This window comes from Protopterus annectens, chromosome 13.part0 (genome assembly GCF_019279795.1).
Source record: "Protopterus annectens isolate FY-2018-M chromosome 13.part0, PAN1.0, whole genome shotgun sequence".
NCBI lineage: Eukaryota > Metazoa > Chordata > Ceratodontiformes > Protopteridae > Protopterus > Protopterus annectens.
This window is the reverse complement of record NC_056747.1, coordinates 83,764,844-83,789,946: the sequence shown is the minus strand read 5'-3', so window position 1 is coordinate 83,789,946 and position 25,103 is coordinate 83,764,844. Positions and strand designations below refer to the sequence as shown.

The 25,103-nt window shown below is 38.7% G+C and overlaps 1 protein-coding gene across 1 annotated transcript in view; it reads right to left on the bottom strand.

Annotated features, from left to right (window-relative positions):
* Positions 1 to 24,153, bottom strand: part of LOC122817596 (occludin-like) — a 617,143-nt gene extending 592,990 nt beyond the window's left edge. Inside the window, exon 1 of the mRNA XM_044090634.1 lies at positions 23,878 to 24,153. The gene's annotated coding sequence lies outside the window, so the exon portion shown is untranslated. The remainder of the gene's footprint in view (positions 1 to 23,877) is intronic.
* Positions 24,154 to 25,103: the final 950 nt, after the last annotated feature.

Here is a 25,103-nt window from a genome sequence, read left to right as displayed (position 1 = left end):
ACAGCAAAACCACAGAATCAAGAATTTGATCAGTCTCAATGATGACAAATGGTTCATAGATATACCATATTAGAGTTAACTTTGTAATCAAAACAGTAAAACTGCAGTCTACAGAGTAAAAAAGTATTAACTACCTACCACATGGACAACATTTTCATAAATAGAAAACTAAAAAAAATGTTCTGCAAATGAATTCCTGACTCATTTGTTCAGCTTCAGGGCTTGGTTCTCCAAACAGCAGACACAGTTGATTTTTTTCTAATTATACATTAAAATGTCTTGGGTAACTGCAACAAAAATAGTTCACATACAGGGATCAGTATGCTCATGCAACAGCACCAAGAAAAAAAATAATAAGTAACAAAGGAGGAGGATTGGCATAATGGTTAAAGCCTTTGCCTCACAGTTACAAGGTACAAGGTTTGATTCAGATGTTAAGTTATAATAGGCTGTAGACTGACTACCTAATATTTAATTATGACCCTATAAAGACCTTTTCAACTCATACCACCTGGTTCATCCAATCTCTTTTTGTTTATCAAACCACATTTATGATCTTTGTAGAATAACAGCAAAAAACTTCCTACCAAATGCACCCTTTGTCTTTCTTAGGGATGTTTTTTTTTTTTTTTTTTTTACTATAACTTACTTTTCCTCTATATTATGTCTGGTCTATGTAGCCATCACTCTTAAGAAAATTTCTGCGTCAAAATTGTCCCTGAGGCATTCCATTCAATCTTTAAAATGTGTTCTACTGTTCCACAACTTTTTCTGAATTTTACACATTTCCTGGAAGTAACTGAATGCATCTGTCATAATTCTTTCCTTCTTTTAGAGTTTACATATTAAAAATGTACTTATTTTTGCCTGCTTAGTTTACTTATACTTGCTTTTCCTGTGATACATCTATGGACTTTAATATGTCAACAAGCTTCTTAAAAATTAAAAAAAAAAATCTGACCATAAAGTTATTTTACAGCATAAACATTTCAGAAGTAGTGATTCAGCAGTACTTTGATGACATATAATAACAACTTGGATGTGATAGCTAAACGAGCAGATTCTCATTAATGCCTTTACAAGCTGCGTCTTGGCCACAGGTCTTACATGTGATTATACGACTGATCAGTTATGAATGTGCAATTCACAAACTGATATGGTGACTCCAGCCAAAAAAAAATGCATCTGTAATGGTACTCTTGAGATATGCATGTGTCTCATTAATATACAGTATTTAACTGTTAGTTCATTTAAAAAAAAGTGCTCTGTTCCTAACATTTAGAACCCTGTTTGAAAGTATTTGTAACAGTTTATTTTTTGTGTGACAATTATATAGCTCTTCTGCAACCTGAAAAAATTTAGACAAAATATTTTATTTTAGAATATACCCTTTGCCACATTACTGTGTATGTAAAAAGAGAAAGAAAAGGGAACCCCACAATGATTTCTCTACAGTGTGTTGCAGTATGTTTAATCATACAAGTCCATCTCAGTGTTGTTTTCTTTCGGCTTTTCCCGGTTAGGGGTCGCCACAGCGGAACTCCGGTACGCTAATGATTGGCAGTCGATTTTTTTATGGTGCCGAAGTGCCAGCCCGATGCCCAACCTTCAATGAAGGAAGAGACTAAAATACTGGAAGTGGGGCACTCAAAGCTGCATAATACACGGTGCAACCCTGTGTCTAGAAGGGCTGACAAGTACATTATTAGTGTCCGATTCAAAAAACGCTGAGACAATACAGTGTTATGAAGCCTACAGCTAATGGTATTATAGAGTGAACAAATAACGGTTCATGCAAATGCAGGACTGTGCGGGACAACTAATGTAAACTAGCAATATCGTCTGCCCTGAAGCTTTCTCCTGGGTCAAAATAATTAAGGAGAATGATTCAAAGACAAGCCCTACCATGCTACCAGAGCAGTGGGACTGAATGTGCTATTTTTTTTTTTTGGGGGGGGGGGGGTTCACTCACTGTTGTTAATGGAAGCGAAAAGAGGACAGTTAAAACAGCAGCAGATAAAGCATATGAGACTGTATGCCTGTGTAGAGGTATGACTGGGACTGTATCAGTCTGTATGATTCAAAGATATCTGTGTGACTGTGTATGTTTGTCAGAATACGTGCATATGTGTGCCTGTAGGTGTCTATGTAACACTGTTGCATGGATTAGTAGGGGAATACTAATGGAGAATCACTAATTAGCTCTGTAGATCTAGTAGTTAACTCTACTGAATGTCACCTGTTACTTCTGGATATGACAACACTACAACACAAAGTTTAGGGATCTTAAGATTATTCTAGGGGGTATATGTATGTTAGGGCTTGGCTGGTCAAGCATTTACAGGCTGCCTCTATCCATTAGGGACATAGGTGCCACACCAGGAGTGAATTTTAATTCCCCATCCAAATTACACTTGAATTGGGTTAGGGAAGAAATCTGCTTCCCATGGATGGGAAACTTGTTCCAAAGAAGGGATATTCTCTGAAACACATACTGGTCCCTCCAGCATGACCTATTTATGTTGCAAGCAAGGTTTAAGTCCTTATATTATTATTTATTTATTTATTTACATTTGTTTACCGGGAAAGTCCACCTAGGCCAGAAACCCATTTTCAGTGGAGGCCCAGGGAGAAAATCTCCACAGAAATACAAGCACTATACAATAATTAGATAGTACAATAGTATGCATACAGCAAAATGCAGAATACATATCTTCTAGTTAGTCTATACAAAGTAGTATTTTCTAATGCTTTTAGTTTTGCAGATATGCAGAAGGTCCATCATACCACGAGCCATGGATGCCTTGTATGCCAGGCACAGATCACCCCTTAGCAGTCTACAGGATATTGAATAAAGGGTTAGGGCTTTGAAGTGATCCAAGTAGAAAATGTTGCATGTGCCTGGTTAGGTATACACCAAAGGGGGTGTTGCACTCAATGAGGGGTCAGATGAGGGTTGAACATAGTGGAACTACAGCTTCCTTGTATCTAAGTATCATACCCTTGCCTATAAATTGCACAACATAGAATGATGTCCTTACTACTGTAAATAAATGATGTTGAAAGGCCAGGTTGCTGTCTAAATGTGTCCCCAAATCCCTCACTACTGGATCTACTCTTAGGGAAGTGCTACCAGTGAGGTAATTTCCAGGGGTGGCCATTTTCCCAAAGGATACTATTATGCATTTCTTGGCACTGAGTTTCAGACCGTGGTTTACACACCAGTTATTTGTATGAGTCAGCACTTCTTGGATGATATTTGCACTGTGGGGGAATTCTATGACTGCACCAAGTTTGTAATCATCAACAAACTCAGTTAGCCAGAGGCCCTTGATGTTGGGCTTGACTTCAAAAAAGTAGATGCCAAAAAGGAGTGGACTCCGCATACAGGCCTGAGACTGACAGTGACTGGGCTCTTTGTAGAGGTGGACTCTCCAATCCTAACTTCTCGGGTCCTATCTGAGAGCCACCTAGCTACACAATGCGTGTAATATGGGTTTATACCTAAATCTAAGAGTTTGTCTAAATGCCTTTGCCAGGTTGAGGTAGGCAGTACACACCATTCTGCCCTTGTCCAATACCTTGCTGACATTCTTGAAAAAGTCTACCAAGTTAAATAGGCATGATCTGCCCTTGACGATGCCAAACTCGGCTGGATCCAATGCCTAAAGATTTCCTTTACATTTTTTTTTTTTTTTTTTTAATATTTGTGGAAAAAGAACACTAAATACATATGCACATGCATACATGTATGTCACACGTATATATATATATATATATCTATATAGATATAGATATATATATACATATATATATATATATATATATATAAATATAAATATATATATATATATATATATATATATATATATATATATATACATATATATAGATATATAGTGGATATAAAATGTTTACACACCCCTGTTAAAATGCCAGGTTTATGTGATATAAAAAAACTAGACCACAATAAATCATTTCAAAACTTTTCCCACCTTTAATGTGACCTATAATCTGTACAATTCAATTGAAAAACAAATCTGTTAGAGGAGAAAAAATATAAAAAATAAAAAACGTACAACAAGCTGGTTGCATAATTGTGCACACCTTTAAACTAATACTTTGTTGAAGCACCTTTTGATTTAATTACAGCATTCAGTCTTCTTGGGTAGGAGTCTATCAGCATGGCACATCTTGACTAGGCAATATTTGCCCACTCTTCCTTGCAAAAGCACTCCAAATCTGTCAGATTGTGAGGGCATCTTTGTGCACAGCCCTCTTCAGGTCACCCCACAGATTTTCTATAGGATTTAGGTCTGGGCTCTGGCTGGGCCATTCCAAAAAGCCATTCTTTTGTTGATTTGGATGTATGCTTGGGCTCACTGTCATGCTGAAAGGTGAAATTCCTCTTCATCTTCAGCTTTCTAGCAGATGCCTGAAGGTTTTGGGCCAAAAGTGACTGGTATTTGGAACTGTTCATAATTCCCTCCACCTTGACTAAAGCCCCAGTTCCAGCTGAAGAAAAGCAACCCCAAAACATGACACTGCCACCACCATGCTTCACCGTGGGGATGGTGTTCTTTTGGTATGCAAAGTGTTGTTTTTGTGCCAAACGTACCTTAAGAAATTGTGGCCAAAAAAATTCAACCTTGGTTTCATCAGACCATAACACACTTTCCTACATCCTTTTGGGAGACTTGATGTATTGTTTTGCAAATTTTAGCCAGACCTGGATATTTTTCTGTGTAAGAAAAAGCTTCCGTTTTGCAACCCTACCTCATACCCCAGACATATGGAGAATATGGGAGACTGTTGTAGTACACAACCAATTCTTGCCAGAAATTCCTGGAGCTACTTCAGTGTTGCTGTAGGTCTCTTGGCAGCCTCCCTGAACAGTTTTCTTCTTGTCTTTTCATCAATTTTGGAGGGATGTCCAGTTCTTTGCAATGTCACTGTTGTCCCATATTTTCTCCACTTCTTGATGACTGCCTTCACTGTGTTCCAGGGTATATCCAATGCTGTGGAAATTTTTTTGTACCCTCCTGCTGACTGATACCTTTCAACAATGAGATCCCTTTGATGCTTTGTAAGCTCTCTGCGAACTATGGCTTTTGCTGTAGCAGACAAATGAGTACATGTCAGGAAAATCCTACTAGGACAACTGAACTTCATTTGGGGTTAATCAGAGTCTCTTTAATTGACGGCAGGTGTGTACCCAAGAAAACTGAATGTTGTAATTAAATCAAAAGGTGCTTTAACAAAATACTAGTTTAAGGGTGTGCACACTTATGAAACCAGCTTATTGTACATTTTTTATTTTTTTACCATAACAGATTTGTTTGTTTTTTCAACTGAATTGTACAAGCTATAGGTCACATTAAAGGTGGGAAAAGTTTTGAAATTATTTATTGTGGTCTCATTTTTTTAATATTACAAAAACATGTCATTTTAACGGGTGTGTAAAGTTTTTACTTTAGGTTAGCGCTTTTGCGGGGTTACCGCTTCATCAGACCAAAAGAATAAAAAGCACACAAAACACATCAAATATAAAACAAGAACTAACCAATCATTAAACCCTACTACTAAAACAATAATAATCAATCAATCATAGTCACTGCCTCCTAACCAAGGCAGGCTTAAGTGGAATTCCAAAATTTAATCCTGGTGGTTTATGCGCTTGAACAGATACAATCCACTTCGACTCAAGCATTTCAACCTGGTTATTAAGATCACCGCTTCTAATACTAGGAGAAACCAGTTGAAATACTCTAAAACTAAAAATATTATGTCCTGGTGAAGATAAAGCATGATTAGCTAGAGCATTGGTAGAAACACTATTACATGTATTACCCACATTTTCAAGAATGCGTTCCCTAAATTGACGTGTGGTCTTACCCATGTAGAAACACTCACAAGAATGGCATGTAGCTAAATAAATCGAATTACTGCTCCTACATGTTGCTAAAGTCCTGGGCGAAAAAACACGTCCAGAGACAGGATGAACAAACTGAATATTTGGGGGAATAGAAGAACAAGCTTACAACTGTTACAAGGGGAGGTGCCCCTCCTAACAGATAGCATGGGGTGGACTGTTTAGGTCCATAACAAAGTAATCTTTTAATGGACATATTATTACTAAAAGTAAATAAGGGTCTTTCAACGGCTACAGAACCTATCTTGTTATCAGCTAATAGGATAGGCCATTTTTTTTCTAACTACATCACAAAAATGTTGAATATTACTAGAGTAGGTGAAAAGAAACCTAGGTGGTCCATCCAAACGTCTGGGCTGGTTACACTGAGCATTATATGGCTTTGCTGAAAAATATGGAGCCCCTCTGCTCTTCCTTTTATGAACCATCTCACAACATGTAGTACTAACTTGACCACATTGATAGCCCCTACTCAAAAAGCCATCATTAAGAGTGTCCGAGGCTTCTCCCAACATAGCATCGTCTGTAGATAAATGAGACACCCTCAGAGACTGACCCTTTACTATATTCAAAAAAATGCAGGGAAGATGCATGCTGAAGCAGTGCAAAACACCATTCCTCCAGCAAGATTTCCTATACAGCCTAATCTCCAAACCCCCAAATTCATTCTTACAGAGGGCTACATCTAAAAAATCAATAGATGTTAATGAATAGTTCAAAGTAAACTTCAGAAAGACAGAAGTATTCTGTAGGTAAGAAACAAATTCAGAGAGTTCATTCACATTTCCTGCCCATAGAACAAAAACATCATCCACAAATCTAATATAGTGCTTAATAAACCTATGAAAACGATTATTATTATGTATATACTCATCTTCCCATTGCACCAACACCAGATTAGCAGAACTGTTGACGCAAGGAGTACCTATGCCCACTCCCAATCTTTGTAAAAAATGTTGATTCTCAAATAAAAATATGTTGTTATTCAGTATCAAATCCAATAACGTACAAATCGCTGTAATCATATTATGCGTGTAACTACTATGGTTAGTCAGAAACATCCTAATGGGATCAATACCAGCTAGATTGGGAATGACCGTAAAGAGCATCTTAATATCCAGTGTCACCAACAAACAGCTTGAAACATCAGAACCTAATACTGAAGTAAACAATGTAGAAAGAAAATGTGAAGTATCCTTAAGTACCGAAGGGGCAAGAGGTAACAAAGATTTAAGTTTACCTTCCACAAAAATAGATAGAGGTTCAGTAATCCAGACATGCCCTGATACGATTGGGTGCAGTGGTGGACACTGGATACTTTACCTGCACAAAAGTGTCAGACTGAGCCTCACTGAGATCAGTCACCAGATCACCTTCAGACTCCTCCTGCCATCCACCACATACTCAGCACTAGGACCTTCCTATCATGATATGGTTTCATCATGTTAACATGGTACAACTTATGTCCCTGCCTCCTGCCTACTACGTTTACCATGTAGTTAACATCAGTAATTTTCCTTACCACTTTGAAGGGTCTCTCCCAAGCTGCCTGCAACTTACTGTGTCTGACAGGAAAGAGCACCATAAACTGTTGCCCCACAGTATATTCTTGGACTCAAGCCTTCCTGTCATACCAAACCTTCTTCTGCTGTTGGGCTACTGCCAGGTTCTCCTGGGCAAAACCCATAAGCTGCCCTAAGCCTTGTCCTGAAGTTTAGGACATATGCCATAACAGACTCTTTGTGGGATTCACACTCACCTTCCCACTTATCACGAATCAAATCTAAAGGCCCCCCTCATCCTATGCCCATACAGCAACTCAAAGAGTGAAAAGCCTGTAGATTCCTGCGGTACCTCTCTGTATGCAAACAGTAAATCAGGCAAATATTTGTCCCACTCCCTTTTAAACTGGTCTGCAAATGCCCACTGCACAGTCATTAGTGTAAAGTGTAACCTCTGCACAAGACCATTAGTCTGGGGATGGAAGAGGGTGGTTTTTAGATGCTTCACCCCATAATGCTTCCACAGACAAGCCAGTAGGTCTGACATACAGCTGGCACCTCAGTCAGTATCTCCCTCGGAAAACCTACCCTGCTGAAAATTTCTAACAAAGTATTTGCCACTTTCTCTGCCACAATGGAGGACAGAGCCACTGCCTCAAGGTAACTAGTAGCATAATCTACTACTACCAGGATATACTTTTTCCCTGTAGAACTTGGAGTACTCAGAGGCCCCATGACATCCATAGCTACCCTCTGAAATGGCTCTTCAGTCACAGGCAAAGGCATTAACAAAGCCGTGAACTTGTCTGCTGCCTTGCCTACCTTTTGGCACTGCTCACAGGGCCAGCAGTACCCTGTTACTTCCTTTGCAATCTCAGGGCAATAAAAGTTCTGCATTATTTGTCCCTTAGTACGTTTTATACCCATATGATCTGCAAAAGGAATTTCATGGGCTATGGCTAGAAGTGCCAGACTGTAGGCTCTGGGCACTACAAACTACTATATTACCTCACCCCCTAGCCCTCCCTCAGCCGTCCACTCTCTATATTAACCCTTTGTTCCAGTATACAGACTCCCTCTTTCCTTGAGCATCAGGTGCCTCCTTAGCTACCTATCACTCAAGCCTTGTAAAGTAGGATCAGAAAACTGAACCGGTCTCAACTCTATCTTTGTAACCTCTCCCAGCTCCCCTTCCACAGGAAGCCTAGAACTTTCCGACAGCGGTGCCTCACTGTGAGCCTGGGTACTACCACTCACCTCTGTCCTTGCAGTCACCATGTCTACAGGAACCCCAGTACCTACCAGCAGCTGTGGTTCACCTTCAGGCTCACTGCTACAAGGTAGCTCCCTCCCTGAAATCACCACATCACTAGCCCCAGCTTTAGGCACAGGATCTGTCTGGGTCTTCTCCAGGCTACCAGACCTAAAATGCCTGTCTCCAAGCTTGACTGCATGTAACTGCATGCACACAAGGTACTATATTATCAAAATCATTCCCTATTAAGACATCTGCAGGGATATCCTTAAACACACCTACCTGCTTGTTACCTTTTCCATCCTCCCAATCAAGAAGAACCCTGGTCAAAGGTATTTGGAATGGGGTCCCACCCAAAGCTCTGACTGGTGTGGACTGTCCAAGCAAGAACTGCTCCTCCTTAACCACTGCAGGCCTCACAATGGCTATATCAGAAGCTGTGTCTCTCTTAGCAGTGACCTGTCTTCCATTCATTAAGATTGGATACAAAGTTTGGTGATAGTCTGGCACCTCTGTTGTTTCCCGACAACTTACCACTGGCATTCTGTCATTCCCACTTGCTGGCTCCTTCACCTTTTGTTTCTCCCTTTACTTCAATGGACATTTGTATGTTACATGGCCCCTCTGATTACATTTGAAACATCTAATCCCTGAACCCGACTGTGTGCTGTTACTGGTACACTCTGTTGGAGTGGTTTAGGGTGCCCCAAATGGGTTCCTTTATGTCCACGTGCAGCATTGGGTATCCCTTTCTTATGCAGTGGTACCCTGCTTTACAAGTAGAGATCCCCTTTCTCCCCAACTAATTTGCAGAGTTACACTCTTGGTCTGCCAACCAGATCCTCATGTCCTCAAGTAAAGTTCTGAGAGCTTGTTCCCTCACCAAAAGGTCTGCCAGTCCTTCAAAAATGGTGACCTGACACCCAGTCACCCACCTGTGAAAGTAAGTACTTAAATCAGTCACATAATCACATAAACTTTCATCTGCCTTGCATTTATGTTCACAATTTTTTTCTGTACATTTCAGGGGTTAATTTAAAACAATAGTGTAAACATTGTTTTATGCTATTGTAATTCAAACAATCAATATCAGACAGTTTAGCAATTGCATTAACAGCTCTACCATGGAGTAAGGGGGTCAGGAAACATACCTAGAGTCCTTGGTCAACATTATACTGTTTACATACCCTCTCAAATATATAAATAAAACTATCAAAGTCATCTCCCTCCCTATACTGAGGAAAAAGTTTAGTGACCTTTATGGCTTCTGGGGTTCAGTCATTCCCTTCCCAATTACCTCCATGACCCTGTCGAAGGGTTAGAAGCTCCTCTTCATACTGCCTCTGCTTCTCATTTTCTTCCATTTCCAAACACCACAGTCTCTCCTTGGTCTCCAAACATTTGGCTTCCAGTTGCAGCCTCTCTTCAGTCTCCGCAAACACCACAGTTCATACCGACACTGCTTCTCCCTTTCTTCGGCCTCCAGTTCGAGTCTTTTTAACTCCAGATGGATTTTTAAGTCCTCTGAGAAAAAGGTGAACTGTCTTGTCTCGGAAGGCTGCATATCCCCAACACCAAACTGGATATCCTCCGAGCTGCTGGTCTGCTCTGCAGCTGCGACTAAGGCTGAGATCAATGCTTCCTTAGTCAAGATGGCATGCACCAGTCTTTTGGCTTTGCATACCTTAGCCAACTGGTTCCTTGTCAGTGTGCTATAATCCTCTGCTGACATCTTTGCCTGCTGTCCCTGACTAAATTGACTAAAAACTAATAAAACTGTTGTGACAGTGAAACTCTGTATGTTACCTCGTGGCTGTCGAGAGTACACACCTCAGTGACAACTACCCAAAGGCTACTAAAGCTCAATTAAAATCCCACACCGCTGCCACCAATATGTGACGAGCTCTCTTTACCCTGAGGCAGTAGCCAAGGAGTCTCAATTCTCACCACTGTCTCTGTAGGAGTGTCACTAAAAGCAGGGATAGAAATACATAACTTACCCTAAGAGTACACCAGGAACAGGTTCCAAACCTGGGACTGGACTATACAGTCTCCATACTAACCACTGCAGAGCACTGTGTCCCAGTTCTAGATATCTGACACACTCACTCTTAAAAGTATAATATTCACACATGCACATACTCTTGAGAAAGACTGACAGAGATTTGTGTTTCTTTGCCCAAATTGCAAGGTAATGGCTGCCACCAGTCAAATACCACAATACCATTCAAACGAGGTGTTCAATTACATTGGGTAAAATATACATTGAAACAAATGGTAGCATGAACCCTGCGCAGTAAAGCTTTTCAGAGTGGTTCTGGTGTTATTACAATAAACCTCAAGTTATTAAAAATATTTCACTAAATAACCAGCCACAATGAAATGCATTAAAACATTTAATAATAAATAAAAGAATTTAAAACATGTAAATACTGAATAACTTATTCCAATAAACAACGGTGTTTCACACACAAGAAATATGAAAGTAATACTGTAGGACAGATCTCACACTGATTTTAGAAAACTAACTAGCTGTAGTTCCCTGACTATCTGAAGATTAACTGTCCCTACCTAATGTAAATAACTCAGCAAGGCAAGATTATACTCTTACTTCTGTAAGACAAGATGAGGAATTATGTCCACACTCCAGGGGGGTGTCTGTCCTCATAGACTGGACTGGAACAACTACTCTGGAAACAACTGGACTATTACTGTTAAACAACTCTGGAAAACAACTGAATGACTGATTCAGAACCTGCTTTTTATAGCAGACTTTTTAAAAGTAACAGGAAGCTGTTATGAGAATCATACTCTCTCATATCAGACTTTGAAAACTAAAGAAACAGTTGCAGTGAAGATTCTATCCTCCCAGCTCTGGCACACTATGACATTACATCTAGGTCAGCTGACTCTGGCATAACGTACATTCAGAATTCTCTTTAAAAAAATGTACGTTTGGTCAGCCAGAAGAACACTGCTTGACATTCAAACATCTTGCATAAATCACAGTGACAATCAAAAGACACAAACTTAAACACAAAATTATAGCTAGTCATGCTGGCATATGTAACACAGGGTAATTTACAACTACTTACAAAACTTCAGCCAGTCATGCTACCACAGACAAAAATATCTAATATCCTCACAGTGATTAATGTTGCTCTTCCTTCACCATCACTGCTCACTTGAGATAGTTAAAAAAGGGGGAAAAACATCTGAAATCTGAAAAACAATGAAATCTGGAGATTTCAAATGAACGGGAGAGACACGACAGAAAAAATATAAGGATAATTATGTATGTTTTTCTAGTTTTGTATAAAATACTTAATTATCCTTGTATTTGTCTCTGTCCTGTCTCTCCTGTTCGTTTTATGTCTCCAGTTTTTGTAAGTTTATTTTAAAAAAAAAAAAAAAATGAAAGAAAAGTAAAATTTTAATAGCATATATTAATGGGCAACCAGACTTTTTTCTATTGGTATATGCTCGGACTTACAACAGAGGCACGCTGGTTGAGCTGACCAATTAGTGTGCACCTTTTGGAATGTTAATGGTCAGTCATTGTATAATAAGAAATACAAATGGTTATAAAAGAATGGACGTTTTTATTACAAATTTAAAAAACGAGTGAGTGCTTTCATCTTTCAATAAATCACAGACTTCATCACACTTACTAATTTTATTAAATTTACAATAAGTGTCTGTTCTTTTATAGTCATTTGTGCTTTTTATACTTTTTCTTTCTTAACCCAACATGCACATATCTAGTGTTGTTATGCAACTTAAGTAAGCTTTGAGATGAAAAACCTTGTCCCAATAAGATTAGTGCCTTATGGGATTCTGCCTCATAATTATGTACGTATTATGCACGAACTCACAGCCTGGAACAGCTCGTCTCAGAACACTGAAACAGAAATGCCACAACTGTAGTTGATGTTTCACTAAATCAGGACTGCCTAGATCACATGACTTGCACTGTGCAGTCCAAGAATGAGGTGAAGAAGAGTTTTATTTTTGTTTTCCACCCCTGTCTTCTTTGAGTTTTGAGACCTTGGAATACTTATATTTACAAGTCAGAGATGTAAGGGCTTGTCCCTACATAAGCATTATTATATTAGGGGGTTGTTTTTGTGTGTTGTATGACTTCAGAAGTTGTTGCAGAGATTGTGCCTCCCGAGAATTTACGTTTTAGTTTAGAATAATCAAATGTTGTCTAAATGACACAAAATACATTTAATCATTGTAAGTCCCATATATGTGACACACACACACACACATTCAAAAGTGTGTGCAGATTGTATAATAGTATTCTTTTTTTCTTTCTTATATGGAGTCCCATTGCACTTAAGTCTGCAAACTGAAAGACTTCAAATGCCAACTGAAGCAACACCCGATAGATAAAAGGCTTTGCACCTGCACCACCCCTGGTTAAACTATTACCACTACAGCTATAGGAGTTTGTATCATAAATCTCTGCTACACAAAACTTAATTTACTGTTATCAGAACTATACCCTCCTCTATCATCTCATCTCCTTTGTCATCCTTGTGCCTCCTCCCATCCTTCCTTTCTACGGGCTGCTCTAACTCTTTATCTTATCTTCCTGTGTCCCAGACTTTTGGACAAGTCTGTAACAAATATTCTTAACAAAAACTTGCCGATCTATGCATGGTGATGATATGCATATACCTCCCTTATATTTCACACACACACATCTTTCGGCTTTTCCCGGTTAGTGGTCGCCACAACGTAACTCCGGTCCGCTAATGATTGGCAGTAGATTTTTTACGGGTGCCGAGGTGCCAGCTCGACTCCCAACCTTCAATGAATGCAATATACCTCCCTTGTATTTAAAAAATATATATTCATATACAACCCATGTAACTGTTATTTTTAATCAAAGCTGTCTGTAAACGATGTAACTGATGTCAACAATATCTGAATAATAGAACTGTTGCTAATGAATGAAACTTGACTGTAAATGATGAAACAATGTAAATGATGTCCACGATGTCTGTAAGGAAGCTTTTCTCCCTGGGTCTCTGATAGAAAGAGGCACTGTTCAGGCAGACTTTCCTGGTAAAAAATGCCAATAAATAAAGAATAAAAGTTCCTTTTCATGCAGAACCTCACCCAACAGCTCATTTAATTGCACCCAATTGGCTCATTTGCTCAGGGTGAAGGTGGCAAGATCTAGGCATTCCAGGAATAGGAAAGAGCTCTACAGCACACTCATTCCTGCCTGGAAGTCACAATCAGCCATATGTATTCCCCAAGTAAATGGTGGGTGGTAGGGAGCAGGCCAGTTTGCAGCTCATGCCATGTGGTCTATCTTTTCCCTTGGGAGCACCCCCTTTCCCACCTCACCAGTTCTTCTGATCTCTGCTACTGCTGTCTTATGAGGTCAAGTGTACCTCCACATGTCGAGTTCCCCTCAATTTACAGTGTAAAATCACTGGATACAGTAGGCTAGGACTCTAGTTGATTTAACACCCAGTTCTCCCACAAGGTGTCACCTGTGTGGCGAGCCAGAACTGCCTCCCTCTCTCTCTTCCCTCCCCCCAGGAAGGGTGAGCTGGCTGTATCTACTCATTCCCACCCTATTCAGCCAGCCGCTAAAGGAACCCAAACTGCTAATCATACTCACGTTGCTTGTGCCACAGTCAACACTTTATCCCTCTACTCCATGGATTTGGCCCTGTAAAGTAGTAACTTTGATAAGCACGCAGTAGAAACAAGTCCAAAAGCCAGTTATGTAGATTTCAAAACCTGGGTTTATTTACAGGGGCAAAAATAAAAGAGATCTTTTATTCAGCATACACATTTCTTTAAAACAATTCTTCTGAGGCCGAAACAGTGTGTGCACTGACCACTGGAGTACAGGAGGCTGGATTTACTACATGTCATGTTCTAAAACAGGAGGGAGACAGTATGGGAAAGAAGTCCGGCAGATCAACTCAAATGGTAAAGGCTATAAGCTTCCAACCATCTTTGTTATGTAATCTTGGGTCTGATTCCTTCAACAAGCTTCATTATGTTGTCTTGGGTCCAATAAACTCAAGTTCTAGCTGCAACAGTGGAACTCTTGAGCAAGTCAGTTTACTCAGACAGTACATTTGGGTCATCTCTGAAAACATGTACCTATGCAAAGTTAGCGGGCGAATGGTACTGGCAGTGTCAGTGACTCAACAGATAGCACACTCACCTTTAGTGCAGAAGGTTGTGAGTTCCACTCCCACACCCTTAGATGGATTGCTGGCAACTGCAGTGCAGCATAAGGTAGTACTGCGCTCCTAACCGTATCATCCTTCAGATGAGATGTTATATGGAAGCCCCATCTGTTTGAACTGGTGGTAGCTCAGTAAAAGATCCCATAACATCTAATATCATACCTCTGATACAGCCAAAAATAATGGGGATGGGGTATTTTAAATATTACTCTTACAAACTTAGAAAGTTGCTAGAATAACAGGTTTTGCATTCACATGTATTTTCTGAAGGATATGAAGCCTGAAACTCAAATGTCTGCCATTATTTAGTGACTTTAAACAGTGAATTTTATGGGGAATGACCAAAATATGAGGCAAAAATCTGGACATTCAGCAAAAATATGGACAGTTGAAAGGTATGGCACCTACTGAAAAGAGCAGGGGAAGTTTCCTGATGTCCTGGTAAAATTTCCCCAAGTAATCTAAATACCACCTCAGGTCTCCCCAGTAAAGATGGCACTAGCCTGGTGGGGCTAACTTGGTCAAGAAAAGATAAATAAATAGTGTCAAAGAATTGATTATAAGGGCCATGGGACATGGTCCTGTCGTCAGTGGAGGGCATCAAGACAGCTGGCATGACTGCATATATAAATAACATTTCAGTCAATTCTTTAGCTATAAACATCATGAAACGACTGTGATATTTCATTCTGTTAAATAACTTAAAAAAGACTGCCAACAAATACATAGTTCCATATAAAGTCGCAGACATTCTAAGTTGCTTAAATATACTTTCCAGAGATTGTGCTACAGCTCCTCACTTGAAATATGTAAGTTTGTGATTTTGTTTCCTTGTAATCTTAACAGAAACAAAGATGCAGATGGAAAATTAGAACCATTATGATGCCCATGTACTGGAAAAACAGATCCTCAAAATATAAAAGCCTTCCCCTTAGCTCCCAACCCTATACAAACTGCTCTGTGCCAGCCTCGTGTGATGTTGAACCTCAGTCAACTCAGCTTCATCATGAAGGCCACCCAAGCAATACCATACTCTGGATATAAAAATATATACACTGTTCCAGACTTGCATTCTGTCCCTTACTCAAGTTGTTCTTTTTGTAATTTTCACACAGCTGCAACCCTCTTAAATGCTTCTGTTTTTCTGTTTTTCCTGATGAACTAGAAAGTTTTATTTACTGAATTTTTAGGTTTTTTTTTGCTTGTTTTGTTTTTTAACTAGGTAACGTGATGTGACAGACACAGGTACAAGTTTGCAAGGTTGATCTAGGAGTTGTAGTCTAGTTAGACATCTTACTGAGAATGAAGAAATAAAAAAAAAACAGATCAACAGTGGATGAACAGAACCCACAGAAAAAATAAGTAAAATACAAGTGACAAACACAGGCACTGAAACAAGGCTGATACCTGTGTTTGTCCCTTGTATCTTACTGAGAATCCCAAGGCATGCAATTGACAGCTATAGGAACCAGAATCAAATCAACAGGTTACAGCATATCTGCAACTCACATCCTTATTAATGCAGTAAACTGCACTGAATTTTTTTTTGTACCCCCCCCCCCTGTCTTCCTCAGAGATATACATATACACATACATGACAATCTTCACATTACCTTCATGTGTTTTTGGAAACAATAACTGCACCATTTTTCTTTCTATCCCTTTAGAGATGGACCTTCAGAACTACTCATTCTATCCTAGATGTCGTAGATTTCCACTATGTATTATGTCACTCTTCCTTCTGCTTTCTCAAATTACGAAGTTTACGTTTAGTCTATGTTAGACCACTACAAAGTGCCCTTTCCTCTTGCCGCTGTTTACTTTCTAAATGTTATTGATCTCAGGAGCGTTTGTTCCCCAAGCATATTATTACTTTGAATGTCTCTCGAATTAATTCATACTATCATATTCTGATCATTCCTTCAACATCACCAAACCTCTCTTTTAACTTTTTTTTTGTACTGTCTCATGTCATGAACCTTGTTGCAAATTCTTGTGCATCACATCCAGACTCTCTACAAAGTCACTTAAAAAAGATATTCAAAAGGATATGCCATTAACGGTATAGCCTTCTGCCACTACTAGTACAGGCTGTGGCTGTTTAAAGTTGTTCTTCCTTCTCTTTGTTGATTTAAATTTTAAGTACATATCAAAGATAATAAAAGCAAGATATGCAAGAAATATTGCATGACTTCTTAAAGAGAATACCCTTCCCTACCCAAGATTGGTTGAGGCTGGTGTAAATTAATATGTCTACATTTTAAATGTGATTAATAATTCAACTTGTCCAAGGTAATGTTTCATTTCCCTAGGATATGTATCCCAGCAACCTTCAGGAGTCTATAGCACAGGCAAGAATGAATGACATGGGTCTCCATATAAACATGGAAAGTCACAATGGACTGCTAGCATTAATTACTAAATGTAGACAATAAAGCAGTAGAATCTGAGCAGTACAGAAGGTCTTAAAGTACACTCTTTAAACATTACACAAAAAGAAATAAAAGAGTACTATATAATATGCAAAATTAAAACTTCAGAAGTACATACCATCATGTCATAAATAAAAATAAAAAATAAATAAATAAATGAATAAAAATCAAGCTTTGGGCTTAAAAAAACAAAGACAACAGTGGTTAACATAGGCACTGAACACAGTTACTATTTAATTGTGCCACTGCGTTTACATACTCATTTTACTTTTTTTTCAGCTTATAACAAGTTCCCCTTTTCACTTCAGGCAAGATTCCTTGCTCCTACAGAACACATGAATATTGGATAAATAGTACACTAATAGGATGAAATGAGAGTATTCATTTGACCACTAGAATCACCCAAGAAATAAGTAGTTTCCTCTAGCTGTCAGAGGAGCTATGAGAATATGAAAACTACACACTTCAGGCTCACACTATGGTATATTAAAACAATAAACTAAAGGTCTAGGATCTAATGTGCTACAGTAGCACAGAAAAACATTTAACAATAAAGAATTTTACATTAAGCAATACATTTTCTCAAAACTCTCTGATCAAGACATTATTATTATTATAATTGCAGAAGATTAGACTTTTACACCAAAACACTTCAAAGAATGCATTGGACAACAAACTGGCTCTTGGGTTAAATTTTATGCCGCATAGCTCCAATGTCCAGAGTTCGATCCTTACTTCTGGCCACTGCCTGTGTGAAGTCTGCATCATGTTTTCCCTTTGTGTAAATTTTCTCCAAGTACATCAGTTTCATCCCCTTCAAACATTTGCTTGTTAACTAGCTACACTAGATTGTTTATATACACATACATACACATAATTATGTTTGTGTATATGTGTGTAGGTCTATATATGCAGATCTACTTCTAATACTCGAATGGCCATATTATCAAATTGCATTTTTGTGAGATCATCATCATCATCATCATCTTCTTCTTTCGGCTGTTCCAGTTAGGGGTCGTCACAGCAGATCACCTGTTTCCATTTCTTCCTGTCCTCTGCATCTTGCTCTGTCACACCAACCACCTGCATGTCCTCTCTCACCACATCCATAAACGTTATCTTAGGCCTTCCTCTTTTCCTGTTACCTGGTAGCTTCATCCTTAGCATCTTTTTCCCAATATACTCAGCATCCCTCCTCAGCACATGTCCAAACCAACGTAATCGTGCCTCTCTGGCTTTGTCTCCAAACCTTCCAACCTGGGCTGACCCTCTAATATACTTATTCCTAATCATGTCCACCCTCGTCACACCCAGTGCAAATCTTAACATCTTTAATTCTGCCACATCCAGCTCAAACTCCTGCCTTTTTGTCAATGCCACTGTCTCCAACCCATATAACATAGCTGGTCTCACTACCCTCTTGTAGACCTTCCCTTTCACTCTTACAGGTACTCGTCTGTCACAAATCACTCCTGACACTCTTCTCCACCCACTCTCGAAAATCGCAAAAGCAAATACCTGAATTGATAATTTTTCCCAGGGCAAGTAAACACTTGGCCAAACTTCAACGAAACATAATGGAGTAACTCCAGGATCGCACTACAGTGTAGAAAAGGGCATGTTGGGAAAAATTTGCCATTCCGGAATTTCATTTTCACGATTTTAGTCTCGAGAAAATGAAATTCAATGATATGGCTGTTTGAGTATTAGAAGGGGATCCATATATGCACATACATACACATACAGTGGATATAAAAAGTTTACATACCCCTGTTACAATGCCAGGTTTTTGTGATATAAAAAAATGACACTACAATAAATAATTTCAAAACTTTTCCCACCTTTAATGTGACCTATAATCTGTACAATTCAATTGAAAAACAAATCTGTTAAGGGAAAAAATATAAAAAATAAAAAACATACAATAAGCTGGTTGCATAAGTGTGCACATCATTAAACTAATACTTTGTTGAAGCACCTTTTGATTTAATTACAGCATTCAGTCTTCTTGGGTACACACCTGCCATCAATTAAAGAGACTGATTAACCTCAAATAAAGTTTAGCTGTCCTAGTAGAATTTTCCTGACATTTACTCAGTTGCCTGCTACAGCAAAAGCCATGGTTCGCAGAGAGCTTACAAAGCATCTAAGGGATCTCACTGTTGAAAGTTATCAGTCAGGAGAAGGGTGCAAAACAATTTCCACAGTTATTGGATATACCATGGAACACAGTGAAGACAGTCATCAAAAAGTGGAGAAAATATGGGACAACAGTGACATTGCAAAGAACTGGACATCTCTCCAAAATTGATGAATAGATGAGACGAAAACTGGTGAGGGAGGCTGCCAAGAGACCTACAGGAACACTAAAGGAGCTGTAGGAATTTCTGGCAAGTACTGGTTGTGTAGTACTTGTGACAACAATCTCCCTTATTCTCCATATGTCTGGGCTATGGGGTAGGACTGCAAGACGGAAGCCTTTTCTTACACAGAAAAACATCCAAGCCTGGCTGAAATTTGCAAAACAATACATCGTCTCCAAAAGCATGTGGGAAAATGTGTTATGGTCTGATGAGACCAAGGTTGAACTTTTATTAGAAAAAATGTAAAAACTCACTATTAAGGTAGCGGTAAGTATAACACAAAAATGTAGAAGAAATCAAACCACTACTCCACGGCTTCTCAATTAAATAAAAATTCCAAATATTAAGCTCTTATTAGAAATTTATTAAAACGAAAAAAGTTCATGAATATTTTCAAGATTCACGTAGTCAGCAGTTAACACAAGCTGAATGCTTGTAGAAACATAAATTAACAGTCTGAAAAACACATAAACCCTTCAGTTCTAAGTGATTACAGATGGCGTTCTTAAAAACTACTCGCAAAAGGCTTAACCTGCAATGGTTAAACCATTGTTTCCAAATCCTTAAAACGGAAAAAGTGCAACTGCAGAGGTATACCAGTTCGCTTCCAATATTGAACCTCTCGGTTTGCTTCCAGTGCTACTGAAACTCTCGGTTAACAATGGAAAAAATTCTCACTGTAGCACAAGAAAAGATATGATGAAGGTTTTACCGAAAGCGCTTATCGAATGTTATTTGGGACAACATATTTGTGTCTTCAGCTTGGTACTCTACACTTGTGGCTTACTTCAGTTTTGCAGTTTTGGTATTTTCTTGTGCTACGGTGAGAATGTTTTCCATTGTTAACCGGGAGTTTCAGTAGCAATGGAAGCAAACCGAGAGGTTCAATATTGGAAGCGAACTGGTATACCTCTACAGTTGCACTTTTTCCGTTTTAAGGATTTGGAAACAACGGTTTAACCATTGCAGGTTAAGCCTTTTGCGAGGAGTTTTTAAGAACGCCATCTGTAATCACTTAGAACTGAAGGGTTTGCGTGTTTTTCAGACTGTTAATTTATGTTTCTACAAGCATTCAGCTTGTCTTAACTGCTGACTACGTGAATCTTGAAAATATTCATGAACTTTTTTTGTTTTAAGAAATTTCTAATAAGAGCTTAATATTTGGAATTTTTATTTAATTGAGAAGCCGTGGAGTAGTGGTTTGATTTCTTCTACAAGGTTGAACTTTTTGGTCACAATTCCAAAAGGTACGTTTGGCACAAAACAACATTTTGCATCACCAAAAGCATACCATCCCCACGGTGAAGCATGGTGGTGGCAGTATCATGCTTTGGGGTTGCTTTTCCAGCTGGAACTGAGACTTTAGTCAAGGTGGAAGGAATTATGAACTATTCAAACACCAGTCACTTTCGACCCCAAAACCTTCAGGCATCTGCTAGAATGCTGAAGATGAAGAGGAATTTCACCTTTCAACACAACAATGACCCCAAGCATACATCTAAATCAATAAAAGAATGGCTTCACCAGAAGAAAATTAAATTTTTGGAATGCCCCAGCCAGAGCTCAGACCTAAATTCAACAGAAAATACGCTGGGTGACCTAAAGAGGGCTGTGCACAAGAGATGTCCTCGCAATCTGACATATTTGGAGCTCTTTTGCAAGGAAGAGTGGGCAAATATTGCCAAGTCAATTGAATTGCTTATAGATCCCTACCCAAAAAGACTTGAGTGCTATAATTAAAGCAGAAGGTGCTTCAACAAAGTATTAGTTTTAGGGGTGTGCACACTTATGCAACCATTATTTTTATATTTTTCCCCTAACAGGATTTGTTTGTTTTTCAATTGAATTGTACAGGTTATAGGTCACATTAAAGGTGGGAAAAGTTTTGAAATGATTTATGGTGGTCTCATTTTTTATATATCACAAAAAAATGGCATTTTAACAGGGGTGTGTAAACTTTTTATATCCACTGTATATATGTGTATACATACATGTATATATATTTACACCTGTGTCTGTTATGTGTGAGCGCATATGTATAATATCCGAGTCCTTGTAGCTTGTGGCTAAAAAGGGTCTACAGACTAGCATACTTTACTGATTAACAAATGTTAAGTACATAAATCCTGACATTAAGGCAGTAGAGTTATTGGCTGTGAACCCATATGCAGGTGTTTAACACTTGATAAAGACAAGTAGGAATTACTGTACATGCAACCAACCAAAACTTTGTCGATCTATACTCTAAGCTGATAAAGGACACCACAGCAGCAAGTTAAGCAAGGGCAGACTAGACTTCCCTATCATCCACAAAAGCACCCAGGCATCTCCAGATATTCACAGGCAAGTTGAAAAATGTAATCCCTCCAGGGTATCTTGGATCTTCCCCAAGGCCTCCTCTCCAATAAGCCAATTCTGATGCTCCTACAAGGGCAGAATTCCTGGTGGCATGTTGGCTACATACTCAAACCATTTCACTGGACTCCTTAACTTGGAGGAGCAGTGTCTCTATACACAGTTTCTGCCAATCAGCGCACTATCACAGAATTTAAATCCAGCTGCATTGTATAGGCAGTTTCATCTTTTCTGTCAATAACCAAAGTTCATGATCACAGGTAGTGAAGATGAGGACATGGGTCCACTACACCTCCTCAGCCTATCCAATCTCACACCAAAGTTGCTAGGCTATAAGATCTAGTAAATAAGAGTAACACTGTCTCATACCATATGTACTTCAGTTTGTCATATTAGGGGCAAATGCGACACAAAGAAACATATATTTTTTTAGAGAGCAAACTCCCCTCCACCCCACACCCTTCTTACTGTATTATTCACATGGCAAAGCTGCTGCACCTTTGACAAACAGCAGTCGCTCACAGATAATCTAATACTGGTCTCATTCCTTCTTCCAAGATGCACTAATCTTGGACCACCCCCAAATTACCAGTATGCAAGTACTATGACCTCACTCCAGTGTGATGCTAGTAACATTACACAAGCAACTGCCACCTTAAGTTGTTATATTTGAGTAAATCAACTCAAACTCAAGTTATATCAGCAAGCGACTGTATGCCTGGGGCACAGAATACCTGGAAAACTGACAGCTTTATTATGATTCAGCTACCACTTCACCACAAACTTGGTGTAGCAGCCAATGTACTACTAGCACTGTACAATCAGCTGGTCAGTTTCCCAATCCTCTCTACCTTCCCTCATGAACAAGATCCCAAAATAAATATATTCCATGTGAAGCAGCTACACCCTTTCACCCACAGAGAGCAATCCACTCTTTTCCAGACACTTGAAAACTTGGCACATGGTCAATTTCCTTGCCCAAATTTAAGAGTTTTCTTCAATTACTTGTCTTTTGTCAGTCTTTATTAAAAAAATAATAATAATATAAGTGAAAGTACAGGTCCTACACCTTACTGAGAGGAAACCCAACCCACACAAGAACGCCTGGCGGTCATAACTCAAGAATGACTGGCAGCCACCTAATGACATATCAGCTTCTAAACCCATTTATCAGTCACAAAAGCCAAAATGTAATGGTCTCAAGTCACGGACACTTTTTATATTTAGTATTATTCACTCAAAGATCTCCATCTCCTGAAATAAGAAAAAAATTCTACACAAGCATACTGTCTGAAGAATAAACATCTCTTAACAGTAAATTATTCAGCTAGTATTATTTTTTGTCTGTTTTGTATTATAAGTCATAAAAGCCAAAATCATATGTTACACATTGCTGTTATTCACTCAAAAAGTTCCTGACTACACGCGCATACTGTGCAAAGAATAAACACCTCTTAACAGTCGGTTATTTCGTTTTTTAACAACCACTGTGCCAAACGTATGAGTATAAAAAAATCTGAAGCAAAATCAGAGACATCTGACTTGAGATACCAAAGAGAGCTAGAACCATCTGCCTCTCTCCGGGCTTTGATGAATACACCTGTTTCATTTATTAAAAGCTTCATTTACTCGCCCTATAAACTCGCACGTGCACTTTTAACTTAATTTTCTTCAGCTTTGCGTTGGTTTCTAATTTGGACTCGCGCAGTTGTTTTAAGCTGTAGCCTCTACTAAAGTATACGCGACGTAGAAATTCGTCAAGAGAAAACAAAAGACTCACGGACTAGTAAAATTCCGTTTGAAACATTTACCTTATGTGGAGACTGTAGCGGTCTGGTCTTTTCTCAGGTATGTCCCGCTTCGATCATTTTATATACGTCTGGTTACTTAGATTTTATTTTGGGCTTTGCTTTTGATTCTTTTTCAGCGTATACTGTACTTGTTGAACTACCGCTAAGTTTAGGAAAAACAAACTTAAGAAACATCGCTTTCCTAGACACTAAATGCAAGTTGTTATGGTGTACATGTCTTAACTCTGTCCTGCTGGAAGCCAACAATGGCAGTGTCCCTTGGGATTAATGGTTTACTACGAACTACGACTAAAATGCACACAGAGCTCACTTGTACAAAAACCAAGCCCTCCCTTTTGTCTGAAGTGCAGTTGCGATTGGACTTTTCCTTCCCTTAACTCTTCATATTTCACAATGGCGACGAGTGGAAGTTAGAAAAAAATAACAGGTCAGCAAAGGAAACTAATTAATTTGTAAACATGAATACCTCGTCTCTCTCTCTCCCAACATCCCAACCATCCCAACACACATTTCAGGATATATATATATATATATATATATATATCAAATATGTATTTATATATATATATATATATATATATATGTATATATATATATATATATATGTATATTTATATATATTTTATATATATATATATATATATATATAGCAATGATTTTGTCTGGAATACTGTATGACCCAGTACTTCCTGTTGCCTACAGCTCCACGAATAATCTGCATTCTTGGGTTGCCACTTTTTTCAAATGCCCAGATTGGGACATGTTCTGTAGAAATGTCAGATTTTCCATGACAAAACATATCTACAGCCGTGCATAGTACAGAACTGTACTTTTTTGCACAATTAAAAGCTTATTCTAGTAACATTTGAATTGCTTATGCTACTTCACATAACATAGAAGTTTCATATATAAAATAACTGCTTTATGCAACTATTAAAGAAATTTAGGATATAGTTTTGTCCTGTAATCTCAGGACATTTGCTATGTCTTGATTTGTTCCGCAGGACACAACTGCCTAAAGAGGGACTGTCCCTCGCAAAGTGGAACAGGTGGTAACCCTACCGTATTCCTGAGTAGAGGAAGATCGGGACTGACATTTTCCCACCAAACGGAGCAAGCAAGGGCAGTCTCAGTTAGAGCTTCAATATACCACACAACTTTCGCTAATTTGACTCACATTTTAGCACTGTCCGTCTTAATCCCTTTTAAAATGAAAAAAAAAAAAA